The sequence below is a fragment of the Mesoplodon densirostris genome, chromosome 1, assembly GCF_025265405.1.
Source record: "Mesoplodon densirostris isolate mMesDen1 chromosome 1, mMesDen1 primary haplotype, whole genome shotgun sequence".
NCBI lineage: Eukaryota > Metazoa > Chordata > Mammalia > Artiodactyla > Ziphiidae > Mesoplodon > Mesoplodon densirostris.
The window spans coordinates 104114978-104130139 of NC_082661.1; the positions used below are offsets into that span (position 1 = coordinate 104114978).

Here is a 15162-nt window from a genome sequence, read left to right on the forward strand (position 1 = left end):
GGACACACTAAATATTCTGGGTCTTGTCTTTTCAGGTGAAACGTCTCTCGGCGCTGGTGGCAGCCGTCTTTGTGCAGCTAGGTCTGGCCGGCTCTGAGAGGTTGCATTGTAACAGCTCTCGAGCACACCAGTCAGCTGGTGTCAGTCGCTGGAAAGCCCTAACAGAGAAAGAGGCCGTGCCACACGCTAGTCAGATCCCACTTACTATGTGATCTTGAGCAAGTTCCTCATTGTTTTTATCGCCATGTAACTAACTACATTGTATTAGTTTCAGGCAGACAACATAATGATTTGACATATATGTGTACTGTGAAAGGATCACAGTAAGTCTCCTTAGCATCCATCACTGCACGTAGTTACAATTTTTGCGTGTGTGTGTGTGTGTGTGTGTGTGTGTGATGTGAACACAAGATCTACTCTCTCAGGAACTTTTAAATACACAATACAGTATTGTTAACCCTGGCCACCACGAGACTTCCGTCTCATTTTGGCAACTGCAAATTGAGAACATTACCTACCCCACGAAGTTGCTGAACAGACCAGAAGAGATACAGATGTAAAGTGTCTGGCACGATGCCTAGGACATAGTAAGCACTCAGCAAACAGTGCCGGTAGTGACGGGGGTGGTGATACAAACTCCAAAAGACTATAAATATTAGCCTTTTTGAACCATTTGGTCTCCCTTATCGTGAAGACACAGCACATCTGAGCTTCTTAGAGGGTCCTACAGACTGAATGTCTGTGTCCCCTCAAAATTCCAATAATCTCCAGTGTCTCAGTATTTGGAGGGGGGCCTTTGGGAAATGAATAGGTCATAAGGGTGGAGTCCCCCTGTATGGGATTAGTTCCCTTATAAAAGAGACCCCAGGACTTCCCTGGTGGCGCAGTGGTTGAGAGTCCGCCTGCCGATGTAGGGGATGTAGGTTCATGCCCTGGTCCGGGAAGATCCCACGTGCCGCGGAGCAGCTGGGCCCGTGAGCCATGGCAGCTGAGCCTGCGCGTCCGGAGCCTGTGCTCCTCAGCGGGAGAGGCCACAACAGTGAGAGGCCCGCATACCGGGGGAAAAAAAAAAAAAAAAAGAGCCCCCAGTCAGCATCGTTGTCCCTTCCACCAGGCGAGGACATGGCAAGAATATGCTGTCGTGAACCAGGTCCTCACCAGACACCAAACCTGCCAGCACCTTGATCTCGGACTTCCAGCCTCCAGAAGTGTGAGAAACAAATTTCTGTTGTTTACGAGCCACACAGTCTATGGCATTCTGATATGGCAACCTGAACAAACTAAGACAGAGGGTCACACGTCAAGCACAGGAAAACTCAAATAATCAACCCATCTGGAGAGAAAAATCTCACGTAACTTAGGACCTCCCAACACACAAATTTGTATTCATGGGAAGAGGGTATTTAAAAAGAAAGCATCATGCCCCACATCCTCAAGAGCCATCCTGACTCTCACAGTTAAAGTAACTCGGAATCACATGCTGTCAATGTTTGGGAAAACCCTGTACAGGTTTCAAAAGTCATTCAAAAAGTATGGCTCCAAAACAGTTTTCAGATGTATTCTCCTTTCTCTTCAGACATCCGCCGCAAACCTCTTCACCAAATATCCTCCTAGGAGGCACCGTGTCCCGCTCCCAACAAGCCATTTCTGTAAACTCCTTCTGACAGAAAGGTCCAGACTAGATGACAGTCCCCAAACCTAGCTCCACCTACCATGGCAAAAAATACCCCTCGTTTGGGAATTCCCTGGCGGTCCAGTGGTTAGGATTCCTCGCTTTCACTGCCAAGGGCCCGGGTTTGATCCCTGGTCGGGGAACTAAGATCCCACAAGCCGTGCATCACGGCCAAAAAAAAAAAACCCTCGTTTGTCACACCACTATCTAACGTCCAGAGCAAGAATCCATCATTTTCACTACTTCTTTTTCCTTTTCTTGATAAACTTATGATGAAAGTACAACCCACAAAAAGGAGCCTTCTCAATGCTACTGCCCCCAGAGACGCTGCATAGACCATGGACACTGGGTCAGGTAAAAGGAAACTGGATTTCCAAATCCTGAATTCACTGGTGGCGGCTTCTCACAGAATACTGAGTGGACGATCTTAAGTACACAAAACAAAAGGCAAAGTTAGCTGCAGCGTGGACATGGATGGAAAAGAAGTGTTTTCAATGGAGGTGTCTGAGGACATACAAAAACTATCTTCTAGGGAATTCCCTGGTGGTCCAGTGGTTAGGACTCTGCACTTCCACTGCAGAGGGGCACGGGTTCGATCCCTGGCTGGGAACTGAGATCCCTGCATGCCACTCAGCACCGCCAAAAAAAAAAAAAAAGCTACCTTCTAATACCACCAAGGGCTGAAAATTAAGTCTTTTTTCCATATTAAAGAATAGATAATGGGTGGAACAGAAATTTTTCTTTCAAACTACGGAAGTATCATGAAACTACTCTCAAATCCTTCGGGCTTTATTAGATAATCAAGCTGAAAAGCCATGAAAAGATAAACCTTTCCTCTAGGATACAGGTGTAATAAAACCTCTGACCACATCCTCGAAACAAGGAAAGACGGGGTTTTTTGGGGTTTTTTTTTTTTGCGGTACACGGGCCTCTCACTGTTGTGGCCTCTCCCCTTGCGGAGCACAGGCTCGGGACACACAGGCTCAGCGGCCATGGCTCACGGGCCCAGCCGCTCCGCAGCATGTGGGATCTTCCCGGACCGGGGCACAAACCCATGTCCCTGCATCGGCAGGCGGACTCTCAACCACTGCGCCACCAGGGAAGCCCAGAAAGACGGTATTTTTGAAAAATATTTTCAGGGACTATAAAGGAGTCTTTGAAATTAAAATAATCAGAGCAATACAAAATTCAGAGAAGGGTTTAGAGGAGAAGTTGGAGAAATCCCAAAAAGGAAAACAAAAAGACAAAGAAATGGGAAAAGAGAAGACATTTAAGGAGATTCAGGATCAGAACAGAGGACCAGCAGTCTACAGATGGAAGAGGCCCACCCAGTTCCCATCACAATGAATGAGACAAGATCCACATCACGGCGCGGCCACCACGACATCTGCAAACACGAGGAATATCAAGAAGAGCCTAAGAACTCACACAGAAGAAAACACGGGTCACATACAAAGGAATAGCTCTGGACACATCAACTGTCACGATGAACTTGGAAGTCAACTGAGCAGTGCCTGCCTAATTCTTCAGGAAAATGATTTCTAACCCAGGATTCTATTCTCAGCCAAACTATCAATTAAACGAGAGTAAAATGTTCCAACATTATACGAGATCTCAAAAAAATTTATTTCTTGGAAAGCTATGGTGAACATGCTCAACCAAAATAGAGAGAAAACTTTAGAAGGAGGCATCTTACCCGGGAAAGAGGTGAAAGGAATTCTCAGGGTGATAGGGAATGTGCAGCAGGTCTAGGAAGCAACCAATTTAGAGGAAAGCAGGCCGGTGAGCGGTTCAGGAAGAATTATCCTAAGAAAAGGACAAACTGGATGATGCCCTGTGGTACGTGAAGATACAAAGAGGAGACTGCGACTTTGGGGGGTGGAGGGGGGGAAGTGACAGCACAGAAAACAAAGCAAAACAAAGCAGGGCGATTCTCAACTCTAGGAAAAAGAAAAAAGAAAACTGTAGAAGGAGGGAAATGTAATCAAAATAGACTACATATCTCAGCTGTGAATAATATTTCCATAATCATAATAAGTGCCGTTGAATATTTAACCAAAACCTTTAACATAATTATACTGAGAGGACAGAGGAAAAAAGAAGTGGGCAGTGCAAGGAGTGGGGAGGTGACCTAAATCGTCTTCTTCCTTAGCAGGATGTCTCTCGCCCCAAATCTGGAAGAAATAGCTAAAATGTTGAAAGGGGAAGCCTCTGGGGAGCAGGAATCAGGGTGGAGAAGGGTGGGGTAGGTGACTGCTGGTTTTTTGTTCTAAATCCTGTAGAACTTTTGACGCTTAAAACTATGCGCCTGTATAACTTTGTTTAAAATGGGGTGTTTAATTTTTAAACAAAATCTGATACTTGACCGGCAAGAATATCAGATTAAGCGGTGTGTTCTTAAACTTTTTGGAATCCAATCCCTTCGAAAAAGAACAGAAAGCTATAAATCCTCCCCCCAGTAAACACACACACAGGCACAGACACACAACATTTCTGCAAAGGGTATCAGGCAGTTGGTAAATTCCTGAAGGCCAGGTTAAAAGCCTTAGGATTTCTAGATTCTGCTTTCTTATAGAAGGAAAAAATAAAAATCCTAATGAAAAACTATTAAAAACACCTACACGATCAAATGAGATCATGCTTGATCTTCGATGCTGGTGACCATCACCTGTTGTTTCCTTGACCACAAGATGCACCTCGTTCCTAACTATCAACGAAAGTATGAACTCTGTTTACTGCACTTTGCTTCAGCCTTGAAACAGGTCCTCTAAAGCTCAGGAATGTGAATCCCTGTTGGGTTGACTCAGCTGTTTCCATTCTAGAACCGGACATGGAATTATGCACTCTTCACCCCATGAGGAAGAGTCCTTCACGTCCCAAATCCCCCATGAGGGTGTTTTTTCTAACAAAGGAATTACTCTGATGACTTCTTGGCGAAACTTCTGTAATCAGAGTGGTCCATTTAAGTACTCCAAAACACAAAGTTTACTCTGCTTCTGACTGACCTGCTGCTATAAACCCCACCATCAGCTCCACGGCGAGTCAGAAGAACTGTCTTGCCATTTAACAGCGATCTTAACGGTCCTGTCAATTTGCTTAAAATATCTATGCCTTTTCTTTCTCTGTGAACTGAGGGTGACAATAACAGTGTCACTGGACGCTGTCATAAGTGGATTGGGTAATTGTGGGAGGCCCACGTGCATCCCCTGGAACCTGTGATTTGTCACATCTGTCACATTAAAGGGGCTTTGCTACAGACCTCAGACAGGGGTATTAGATAGGGGGATTATCCTGGGGTTCTAGGTGGGCCCAATCTCATTGCATGAGCCCTCAAGAGCAGAGAACTTTCTCCAGGCAGAAGAAGAGAGATGAAGCAGAGGGGACACCAGACAGCTGGCGCAGGACTGGCCGGCCCTTGCTGGCTCTGGCAACCAGGGGGTTCCGAGCAAGGTCCAGGAAGACACCTCTAGGAGCTGGGGGCAGCCTCCCAGCTGGCAGCCAGCAAGGAAACAGGGTCCCCGGTCCTACAAGTGCCAGCTGCTATCTATATATTCGGTGGACAATCTGAATGAGTTTTCCTGCAGTTCTCCTCCAGATTCTCCAGTAAGGAACATGGCCCTGCAGACACCTTGATTTTTGCCCGGTGAGACCCGAGCCAGACTTCTAACCTACAGACTGTAAGATAATCAATCTGTGTTGTTTTAAGCCACTCAGTGTGGGGCAATTTGTTACAGCAGAAACAGGACACTCATACAGTGATACATGTGAAAATACCCAGCAGTGTCTGTCACATCATCCACATTCAACAAGAGTCAACTGACTTCCTTAAATCAAAAGACAGGGACAGGGGGCTTCCCTGGTGGCTCAGTGGTTGAGAGTCCGCCTGCCGATGCAGGGGACACGGGTTCGTGCCCCGGTCCGGGAGGATCCCACATGCCGCGGAGCGGCTGGGCCCGTGAGCCATGGCCGCTGAGCCTGCGCATCCGGAGCCTGTGCTCCGCAACGGGAGAGGCCACAACAGTGAGAGGCCCGCGTACCGCAAAAAAAAAAAAAAAAAAACAGGGACGGCCATACTCCATCCAAAACAACAGACCACAGACTTGTTCTGATAAATGCAGATTTGGGGAATTATAAATTGGCCAGAATATCTACATATTCTAGGCTTCAGGTAATTCACTGCCCTTCCTTTAATTTATAAACCTTTCACTGCCTGTCTTGCCTGACAAACTCTAAGTGCCATGTAGGAGAATAAATGCTGGATTGTGTGCACCAACCCGGCTCCCAAACTCTCCTGCATACCCCTAGCAGCACCTACCACCTGCACTGAGTGATACCAGGTCTGCTTCTCCCGCTACACTGTGAGCCTCCAGCGATTCCCCAGTGAGGCACTGGGTCCCACCTTCGAATCTCTGCATGTAGCTCATACTCGGGCACATCACGGGTAATCTATCTGAATGACTGTCAAACTATATGACAGTGCAACGTACTATCTGCATCTAAAGTATAAAGTGCACTGCAGTTTCCAAGGTGGCTTGAGGAGAGAAGGACACTGTGGTGCTGAGGTCAGGTTCACCCTGGTGCCTGCTGCTCACTCTGCTGGAAGTTTCAGAGGTAAACAGACCAGCATTTTGCTGACCACGGCCTCACACTGCCTATGCCTTTCCCAACCTCAAGACAGGGCACTGAGGAACTAAAGTGCCCAGCAATTATGCTTCATTAAAGAAAGGTTCATAGGAACAAACACATGAGACAGACTGTTAAAGGTTACATTTCTTTACATTCAGTAGCCTTACTTACAAAAGATTAATGTCTCTGAAACTTGAATTTGATGTTCCCCCAAAAGGCTAAGATATCAAACAACACTGGCCAATGAAAGACAGAAAACAATCCTAAATGAAGTTGCCTGACACCTTCAAGTTAAGGATCATCTGTACATTAAACACTTGGAGTTTTTAAAAAACCAGATTCATTACATTCTTAATGAAGCACTTTTTTTTAATCCTTGACAACATAATTTTTTTTTTTTTCGGTACGCGGGCCTCTCACTGTTGTGGCCTCTCCCGTTGCAGAGCACAGGCTCCGGACACACAGGCCCAGCGGCCATGGCTCATGGGCCCAGCCGCTCCGCGGCATGTGGGATCTTCCCAGACCGGGGCACGAACCCGTGTCCCCTGCATCAGCAGGCAGACTCTCAACCACTGCGCCACCAGGGAAGCCTGACAACATAATATTTTACAACTTACAAAATTACGTTACATTCATGATTTCATTTTATCCTCAGAACAATCTCTTGAGCTAGATAGAGCAGGTACTACCAACGATTAACTCTATTTTACAAGTGAGGGAACTGCAGTTCAGAGAAGTACTTGGACTTAACAAAAGCCTTACTGGGGCCAGGTTTCCTGTGCAAAAGGACAGGAGTAAGTTATCTTTACTACACTATTCATATTACATCCTGTCAACCAACATTCAAAACGGTTTTGATGTAGCCAGCAATGATAGACACGTACATGATAAGATCTTTAAAATGGAAAAGAAAGAAGAAAAAACCATTTGGTAGGGCTTCCCTGGTAGCACAGTGGTTAAGAATCCGCCTGCCAATGCAGGGGACACGGGTTCGAGCCCTGGCCCGGGAAGATCCCACATGCCGCGGAGCAACTAAGCCCGCGCGCCACAACCACTAAGCCTGTGCTCTAGAGCCCGCAAGACACAACTACTGAGCCTGCGCTCCAGAGCCCACGAGCCACAACTACTGAACCTTCGTGCCACAACTACTGAGCCCACGTGCCTAGAGCCCGTGCTCCACAACAAGAGAAGCCACCGCAATGAGAAGCCCGCGCACCTCAACAAAGAGTAGCTACCCCCGGCTCGCCGCAACTAGAGAAAACCCGCGTGCAGCAACGAAGACGCAACGCAGCCAAAAATTAATTAATTAAAAAAAAATTTTTGGTAGGTGATGTGGGATGGGGGGGAAGTAACAGCAAAGACTTAGATTTATAGTCTAAGAAAAAATTTATCACTGAATTTCTAGTTCTAGGCAAACAATGCTTAAACAAGATGACTTATAGAATATCATCATCTAAAAAATGGCGAAAGCACCATCAGTTCTTTAAGGTGGGGGTGGATTCAGCGCTCTGATTAGGCCACCAGGGAAGAACTGGTAAACCTTCTTCCTCCAGTAAAGAACAAGAGGAACAACATGGAAAAGCAGAGCTCAAACGCTATCTTCTCCATCCCCAGGCATTCTCTTCCATGAAACACCCTTTTCATTTAATCCATATAAAAATCAGGCCTTCTTGCAGAACAAGTATTAACTAGTTTTCAGTGAAAACATTAAGACAATCTAAGGAAAAATTCAAAGAAAAAAGACAATCTAAGGAAACCACAAAGAAAATCCATTTGCGTTTCTGAAGACCCCTCCCAAAAAATAAGATCCCTAACAAAACAAGCCACATGGAGTATGTAACAGAGTGCTTTTTTTAAAATTAATTAAAGACCACAAATCAAAATAAGGACAAAAATCCTACTTAACATGAAAATATAATTTGATGGCATCACTCCTTGACCAAGCAGCTACCATCTATGTTTAATCCCTGTAATCATCCAAATAAGAATAGCAGAGTGGGAATTCCCTGGAGGTCCAGTGGTTACGACTCTGTGCTCTCACCGCCGAGGGCCTGGGTTCAATCCCTGGTCGGGGAACTAAGATCCCACAAGCTGTGCAGCGCAGCCAAAAACCAACCAAACAAACAAACAAAAAGAATAGCAGAGAAAATCGTGGATCCTTTTGACAGACATGTGGCTTTAAAATAATCGAGCACACCAAATTCCCATCTTGCCAAACAGATAAACTGGGAGATTAATATTTTGAAGGGTTTATTACTAGAGTCCTTAGAAGTAGAGCTTCCTTATAGGTCATTTAACATATGTAAATTTTTGCAAGTAATAATTTTAAACTATGCTTGAAACCATTATACAAAGCCACGTACACTTACTCAAGGTACTCCCAAAATTCACTTATTTCAGAGTCTCCAAATTAAAATCTCTGTTAGAGACTGGGGCATAAAAAAGCCTGCAGTTGGCCGACTTCATATGACACTCAAAAGATCAGCAAAATGCTCCTGCCAAGAGTTCTGCATCCAACAATTTCATTAAGGAAAACTTCAAACCAATTTGATAGAGCACAGATGCTGCAAGCAAAATGTGGTTACGAAGAAGATGCAAGACAATATCAAAAAGCTGCCTAGGGACTTCCCTGGTGGCACAGTGGTTAAGACTCCACCTGCCAATGCAGGGGACATGGGTTCGAGCCCTGGTCCGGGAAGATCTCACATGACGCGTAGCAACAAAGCCTGTGTGCCACAACTACTGAGCCTGTGCTCTAGTGCCCACGAGCCACAACTACTGAGCCTGCGTGCCACAACTACTGAGCCCGTGTGCCACAACTACTGAAGCCCGCACGCCTAGAGCCTGTGCTCTGCAACAAAGAGAAGCCACCACAATGAGAAGCCCACCCACCGCAACAAAGAGTAGCCCCTGCTCGCCGCAACTAGAGAAAGCCTGCACACAACGAAGACCCAATGCAGCCCCAAAAATTAATTAATTAATTAATTTTTAAAAAAAGTTGCCTAAGCTTCCATGATAGACCTGCTCCTTCAACTCTGAGACAAAGTATACACCCATGCAACTGTGGAAAGAAAAAAAAAAAAAAGGAAAGAAAGAAAAAGAACTTCTACTTTAGAATCTACATTTTCAAAGATCCCCATTATTTATACAACTGCCACTAAGAGAACTTTCCTCTGCTTTATTTGGTTGAAAGAATTTAAAGGTTTAGGGCTGAAAAGGTTCTTACCTAGTTAAAAACCCTCAAAGGTGAGGAAACTGAAGCCTAGTGGTTCTGCAGGAAAAAATGGCAACTTTATTCCAGAGCCAGAATCAGACCAAATAAACTCGAATCAAGTACTCTACACTGTGCAACAAACACTAGGAAGTAACAGCAAATGTTAATCTAAAAACCCTTAGGAGAATTGAAGAATTGCAGATTTTAAATCACAGGAAAGACTTGGCTCCGTGGTACGGAAAAAGGACCTCTCATTTAGAAGGACCTCTCATTTAGATACACCTCTTCCTCTCTGGGTACTACAGCAAACCACCCTGTCCTTGAAGACCACAGCTCTCAGAGGGCTGGGCATGAGGACGTCAGGGAAGACTTCAGAAAGAAGTCACCTAAAATGAGACTGTAAGAACGGGTGAAGGTCTGGAGCCGGGCGTAGGGCAGATGGAAGAGAGAGGGCAGAGAAGGCAGAGTGAAGGGCCTGCAGGCTGTCTGGACTTCATAACAGCAACAGCTGCAGTTAGGACCACATTTTCATCTTGCATTCCTGTTATTTATACACCATCTTGTTCACAAAGAATTTCCATTTGGGCATTAGAGCTACTTGTGCCTATAGCTCACTTTTCTGTCTTGGACCAGAACACTCTGAAAAGACTTTTCAGAGTCTTGTTAGACTTGCAAGACTAACAAGGCTTGTTAGACTTTGCGTTCCCCAGGGAAAAGAATCATCCCTGGAACATAATAGGTGTTTTCATAAGTTTGATAAAAGGGTAAGTGAATGACCCCAGTTTATTTAAGTGGCTGAGAGATACACAGCCTGCAGGGTAGTAGCAGATCTTCTTGCCATCAGGCTGAAATCCAAGTCTCCCAATCCACAACCTCACCCCCGCTATGCCTTCTGTAAACCTGACCTCTAACTGTAACTGCCTTGGCCTCATTCCGTGGGTGTGGATTCCCCTCCTTCAAACGCACTTTCCAGCCCGCCAAATTCTTGGGAAAGTTTCCTCCACTCTCCAGGCGCTGAGAGAGCTGCAAAGTTAAATCTGGCTTTCCAGACCTTCTTTTTTTTTTTTTTTTTTTTTCTTCTTCCCAATCCTAACGGAAGAAATCAAGAAGCGCCGGGCAGAGGGACCAGGCTCCCTCCAATCAGAGCCGGCTCCCGCCGGGCCGGCCGAGCCTCGCGCCTGAGCAGGAAACGCCGCGGCCTGACTCGCGGTCCCCAGGCGCGGTGACAGCCCCGCGCTCCCCGGGGACCGGGCCGGGGAGAGGAGCGGGTTCCCGGGGAAGTGCAGCCGCTTCTGCTCAAGTGGCAAATAAGGCAATAAATAAAACAGCGGATCAGCTGTCAGACGCAGGCCATCTGCGTGCCCCACGCACAGTCGGCTACAGCCCGACGGGCGCCACTACCCGCACAAAGACACCCCGAAACACACGAAACCCCCAACACACACGCACGCACGCGTGGGGCAGAGGGGAGCCTGCCCCCGGTACTGATCACACCCCGAAGAGCCGCGGGGGGAGGGGACGGGGCACAGCCCTCCAACTCGCAGGGTGGCCAGGAGACCGCGCGCGCGGGTCCACGCAGAGCCACCCTCAGTGACACACAAACACTCAGTGAACCAATCATGGGGGTGGGGAGCGAGAAAAGCCCCCCCCACACTCTCGGAGTGCCCAGGATCCCTACGATCGAGGGTCCACGCGGTCACCCTCAAGGAGACACAGCGAACCAGTCACACCAGGGGAGAAGGGGAGGGGGGACAGAGACAGTCTCCCACTCTCAGGATGTCCAGGATCCCCACGCGCGAGGGCCCACGCAGAGCTACCTTCGGTGACACAGCGAACCAGTCACTCCACGGAGTGAGTGGGGACCGAGACAGTCCCCCACCCTCAGGGTCACCAGGACCCCGCGCGGGGCTTCACGCGCGGATCCACGCGGAGTCGCGGCAGGCGCGGTGCCCCCTCGGTGCCACCCCGTGGCCGAGACCATGCCCGGCGCCCGGACGCGCGACGGCCCGGTCAGTCCCCTTCTGCGTCCCCGACCCACAAGCGCTCAGGGCGGCGGCCGCCAACTCGGGCAGCGACCTTGCGGCGCCCCTCTCGGACCTGCCACACCCGGCGGGGACCCCAGCCCGGCCCAGGACCCCTGCCGCCTGGGACCCCCGTCCAGCCCCGGGACCTCCGCCCGGCAACCTCGTCCGGCTCGCGGACCTCGGTCCTCTCGGGGACCCCCGCCCGGCCTGGGACCCCTGTCGCCTGAGTCCCCCGCCCAGCCTGGCACCCCCGCCCGACCCGAGACCCCTGTCCGGCCCAGAACCTCGCCCGGCTCCGGGACCCCTGCCTGCCGAGGACCCCCCGCCCGGCTGGGACCCCTGCCGCCTGGGACCCCGTCGGGCCCCGGGACCTCCGCCGGGCCGTGGGACCCTCTCCCAGCCCCGGAACCCATGTCCGCCGGGGACTCCAGCCCGGCCCGGCCCCGCCGCCCGCCGCCTCACCTCAGGCCGCCTCCCGGGCAGCGCTCACTCCTTGCCGGAGGTGCCCTGGCCGAGCGAGACGGAGCCGAGCAGCCCGCAGAGCCGGAGTCGCCGCAACAATGGAGCCCCGGGGCGGGGCCGCCTCGCAGCCGTCTCAGCCCGTCTCGCGCTCAGGCTCCGGCTCCGTCTCCCGCTCCGCGCGGAGCAGCTGCCGGCGAGAGGTTGCAACTGGGCTCGGACAACGCGCAGGCGCACTCGCCCCGCCCGCGCCCCTCCGCCCCGCCCCCGGCGGCGCCCGGCGCTCGGGGCCCGCCCCCCAACCAATGGAGAGGGAGCTGCGAGCAGAGGGCGGGGCCTGGAGAAACAAAGGGAGGTGGGGCGGGGCCGTTCCAGGGCTGGGCTGCTGGGTCCCACGGGGGCCGGACCCAGAGCGACCGGATCCGCGGTTCAACCCGGTCCGACCCGGGGAGGCTGGGCGTAAAGTCCACTTGGAATCAGCTCAGCAAGCCGTGCTCATCCCAAACCCGGAACTCAAGTTTATCGGATTGGCCTGCTTTACAGAAAGGGAAACTGAGGCCCAAGGAGCGAGACCACCTGCCCCCCACGTCACAAAGTCCCATTCACTCGTTTATCTTTTATTCATTAAACAAACATTTTCGCAGCCCGTAAGGTGCGCGGTCGGAGTGCAATAGAGGCAAACTTGGCCCTCCCTTAAGGAGCTCCGTCAGGCAGGACCAGAGATTTCTCGGAGTCACTTTAACCCACGATAAAGCAGCGCAGAGCAGAGCTGTTTCCCTTTCCTACCTCAAAGCTTTTGTGGCTACGCTGTTCCGCATCTGCAATGCTCCCCTCTCCCCACCTGTCACCCTCCGTATATCCAAGTACCAATCATCCATAAAACCTCTGTCCTCGCCGTCTTTGATCTTTGGGCGTCGTGTGACCCCGCATTCCCAGTTTTCCTCCCCATCACTAGCGCCTCCTCCGGGAGTCTCCGGGATACACCCCTTCTCTGCCCAACCTCTCGGTGCCGGGGTGTTAGGGTGGCCCATGGCTCGGGCATGGACCCTCCTACCGAGAATCTCAGGCTCTCCCAGGCTTTCAACCATCCATAGGCTGCGGTGACTGCCAGCTCTGTATCTCCAGCCCTGACCTCCCCTGCCTACGCAGCTGGGCGCCCAGGAGGAATCTCAAATGTCTCACCATCAAAACAAAGTGCTTTACTCAATGCCCCCCACCTGCCCCTCCACGTTCTTGTTTCTCAGTAAATGGCCTCACCATCCGCCCAGGTGCTCAGCTTGAAACCTGAAATCCTCCTGGACTGCGTTCTTCACCCCCCACCCCGCCCCAGGCCTGCCTTCTCTGCATCCCCATGCATCCGTGGCCACCTTAGTTACAGCACCAGCTGGAGCTTTCCATCTGAGTGGTTTCCTCCCACCCCCAGTGAAGTGTGACCTCTCTAGGACAAGGCAGGTGTCTGAGTCATTTCTTGTGCAGAACAGAGCCTGGCACCCTGAAGGCACTCAGGGTTGCTGGTAGAAGGAATGGATGCATGGATAAGGTCTTGACAGTGACTGGGGCAGACCCTATCCCCATCTCCCTACACACACACACACACTCACACGCGCGCACACATACGCACACCACTGAAAGCCCGGTTTCCAGTCTGATTTGCCAAATTCCTCCCTGGAGATAAGAAACTTCCCTATGCTTCTTCAGCCAGGCCCCATATTTGGGGGATGTACTCAGAGATCAGGAACAAAAAAATCTCAGGAAGGGAAGTAGTTACTGCAAACGACAGCACCCAGTCCCAGGCCTCTTTGCTCATGCTGCCCTCTGCCTGACACACTTTTCTCCCTCTACCTGGCCAACTCCCACTGACCCTTGAAACTCACCACCCATTAAACCAGTCAGCATATGATTGCACAGCTCTGACTAGTAGAAAGTTTTTCCCTATATAAAACTGAAATCTGGGGACCTCTTGAACCTCAGAAAATAAGTCCAATTCCTCTTTGCCACCACAGCCCTTCTGATCTAAAGAGAGTGTTCATTTGATGGGAAAATAAATCAAGGTTTATTGATCCAAGAGCTGGGCCAACATTCTTTGTAGAAGTTCCTGACCTAGTTTGATACTGTGAAGGGTTAGTGACCAGAGATCTCTTCCATATTCTTCCAGTAACACATCTCTTGAGGAAGAAAATTAATTACAAACTATTTATGTCACAAGGTAAGGTGCATTTCCATGACACCGTTGATGCAGTCTTCCTAAATTCCGGAGCCTAGAGGGAGCAAATATCATCTATGGCAACTGGGCACCTGTGGGAAATCCAAGCCCAGGTTAGGATGTGATGTGAGTTCACCAAGGCACTGAAAGCCCACAGGGCTGCCACACTGGTCATGTATCACTATATAACATATTACCCCAAAACCTAGAGGCTTAAAACAACGTATAAGCATTATCTCACAGTTTTAGTGGGTCAGCAATCTAGCACAGCTCAACTGGGTGCCTCTTGTTCAAGGTCTCTGACGAGGTTGCCACCAAGCTGTTAGCTGAGGCCACGGTCTGATGTGAAGGTTTGACTGGGGGACGGATCTGTTTCCAAGTCACTCATATGGCTTCTTACAGGCCACATTCCTCACAAGATGTGAAGCCTATGCAGGGCCACTCGCAACACAGCAGCTGACTTTCCCCAGAGCACCTGAGATGGAAGCTACACAGCTTACCAGAAGTTACCATCAACTTCACTGTGTTCAATCAGAAGCAAGTCAGAAGGTCCAGCCCACACTCAATGGGAGGGGACCACACAAGGGTGGGAACACCAGGAAGCAGGGATCATTGGGGGTCTTCTCAGAGGCTGCCTACCAAGCTGCTGAAAACTCATGATTAAAATAAAATCTTGGGACTTCCCTGGAGGTCTGGTGGTTAACCCTCCATGCTTCCACAGCAGGGTGCACAGATTCGATCCCTGGTCAGGGAACTAAGATCCCACATGTCACCTGGTGGAAAATAAAATAAAATAATGAAATGAAATGAAATAAAATAAAATAAAATCTTGAAAGCAGACATAGAAAACAAACACCATATTCTGGGGAATAACAGTAAGACTTACAGATAACTTCTTACCCAAAATAATGGAAGTCAAAAGACAATGGGAGGGCCTCCCTGGTGGTGCAAGTGGTTGAGAGTC

At 49.7% G+C, this 15162-nt stretch overlaps 1 protein-coding gene across 3 annotated transcripts in view; it reads right to left on the reverse strand.

The window, feature by feature from the left end:
* AFAP1 (actin filament associated protein 1) overlaps nt 1-12217 on the reverse strand; it is a 156916-nt gene extending 144699 nt beyond the window's left edge. The window contains exon 1 of one of the 3 annotated variants that reach the window (XM_060106427.1): nt 11999-12217. The gene's annotated coding sequence lies outside the window, so the exon portion shown is untranslated. The remainder of the gene's footprint in view (nt 1-11998) is intronic. The other 2 variants (XM_060106401.1, XM_060106419.1) reach the window with 2 other exon arrangements.
* Between the last annotated feature and the right edge of the window lie 2945 nt (nt 12218-15162).